The sequence below is a fragment of the Hippoglossus hippoglossus genome, chromosome 8 (assembly GCF_009819705.1).
Source record: "Hippoglossus hippoglossus isolate fHipHip1 chromosome 8, fHipHip1.pri, whole genome shotgun sequence".
In the NCBI taxonomy this organism is placed as follows: domain Eukaryota; kingdom Metazoa; phylum Chordata; class Actinopteri; order Pleuronectiformes; family Pleuronectidae; genus Hippoglossus; species Hippoglossus hippoglossus.
In genome coordinates, this window is record NC_047158.1 from 22697320 (window position 1) to 22699819 (window position 2500).

Consider the following 2500-nt stretch of genomic DNA (forward strand, 5'->3'; position numbering starts at 1 on the left):
CGGGGTCTGGAGTCAGATCCGGCCCTCGCTGATCCTGCCGCTCTGTGGGGCCACTGTGGTTGGCTGCTCCCTCTCTGACCTCTGACCTCTGCCGGAGGTGAAGAGACAGCGGAGGGACGAGCTGCGTCTGAGGACGGGGACATGAGGGGACTTTGTCTCGTCTGCAGCTCAGAGCTGACGGACGTTTGGACAATGAGGCATCAGGTGTGGAAGATGTGAGATGATCAGGAGCTGCTCTTCTATCTGTTCGGATTCTAACTGATTGTAGTGAAGTGTATTTACTCAAGTTGTGTATTATATGATTTTGAAGAACTTGTATGGAATCATTTGTCGGACAAATGTTTTATTACACTGAAAACAAAGAAGTGAAAGAACTTTAAACAAAAATTAGCTTTTATTAGCAGATATTTTATTATTTCATAATGAGCAATAAAACACGAGTCTCCTCTGAATCACACGACAAAGTCTCCACCTGAACACAACAAACTGCGTTTCTACAACACAACAAAACACACACAGATTTTCACACAACTTTAATCGTCATATTATTAACTTTTGAAGCCGATCAGTCAAAGGTCAAAGGTCAAGGTCAACAGGACAGTGGTGGGGCAGACACATGTCTTCACAAAGACAGTCTGCAGCTGGAGCAGCGGAGGAGATGAAGCGTCGTCAGCAGCTTCTCGTCCAACACGACGAGACCTTTTATTGCTTTACAGTTTCTTTGTGAGGGGCCTCAGGAAACCACTCAGCCACACTAATAGAACGTTCAAGGGGCCAAACCTTTTTGTTTCGCCTGTTTCTCTCTTTTCTGTCGTATGGACAAAAACTACATTCCTTCACCCCCCCACCCCCCCCCCCCCCCCCCCCCCCACCCCCCCACAGTCCAAACACTGAGTCCAACTCTCACTCTGTCCGTGATGACGCTGCCAGAACTGTGTTGATCTCTGTTTTCATCCAAACTGAAGAATAAGGACAGAAACTATCAGAACAGAGAATCAGGAAAAGTACTGATACTGAAATAAACTCCTGCGTTTACATCCACACTCTCATAAAAGTATCATCACAGCCCAGCTCTGGGTCGAGTCCCTTTAAGTGTCACACACACACTGTGAATAAAGATGGACGACGTGACGGCTGTGTGAAGCCAAAGTTGTGTCTCGGTTCAGAGTTGGAATCCTTGGGACGACACAGAGGCGTGAAGAGCGGACTGACGTTAAATCGGTCAACAGACGGTTTCCGTGATCGCGTCCTGCGGTTCCCTAGCAACAGACCTGAAGTGGGTTTTATCATGTTTACCATCGTCTGTCCGGTTGAGTTGAAGCCTGATGCTCAGGAGTCGCACGTCTCGTCACATGTTGGCACCGTAACCTCTTTGAACAGCAATGAATTCTGGGATACGTTGGACCAGGAAAGATGCAAAGACGCGTTTATCTGCCACACTTGAGGTTTGAAAATGAGTCCAGTCGCTCCACTGGGTCTCGGTCTTCAGACGCAGCCTCCGAAGGATCCAACCAATGAATTGATTGGCCTGCTCCATGTGAGCAGATGGGACATGGACCAAACAAAAAAAAGTCAAAGCAGACGTTAAATAAATGTTTCTGTGATTTCAGGAAGTTCTTATTTCACTGATGTTTCTGATCAGTTTGGTTTGAATCAGTTATTTGATGATGTAAAAACAGACGTCAAACCAATGTGTTGCAGTAAAAAGCACAAAGTACTCAGAGTCCAGTACTGTAGTACATGTCCTCAGAGTCCAGTACTGCAGTACATGTACTCAGAGTCCAGTACTGTAGTACATGTACTCAGAGTCCAGTCCTGCAGTACATGTCCTCAGAGTCCAGTACTGCAGTACATGTACTCAGAGTCCAGTACTGTAGTATATTTACTTAAAGTCCAGTACTGCAGTACATGTACTCAGAGTCCAGTCCTGCAGGACATGTACTCAGAGTCCAGTCCTGTAGTACATGTACTCAGAGTCCAGTCCTGCAGTACATGTACTCATAGTCCAGTACTGTAGTACATGTACTTAAAGTCCAGTACTACAGTACATGTACTCAGAGTCCAGTACTGTAGTACATGTACTTAAAGTCCAGTACTACAGTACATGTACTCAGAGTCCAGTCCTGCAGTACATGTACTCAGAGTCCAGTACTGTAGTACATGTACTTAAAGTCCAGTACTACAGTACATGTACTCAGAGTCCAGTCCTGCAGGACATGTACTCAGAGTCCAGTCCTGTAGTACATGTCCTCAGAGTCCAGTCCTGTAGCACATGTACTCAGAGTCCAGTCCTGCAGCACATGTACTCAGAGTCCAGTACTACAGTACATGTACTCAGAGTCCAGTCCTGCAGTACATGTACTCAGAGTCCAGTACTGTAGTACATGTACTTAAAGTCCAGTACTACAGTACATGTACTCAGAGTCCAGTCCTGCAGGACATGTACTCAGAGTCCAGTCCTGTAGTACATGTCCTCAGAGTCCAGTCCTGTAGCACATGT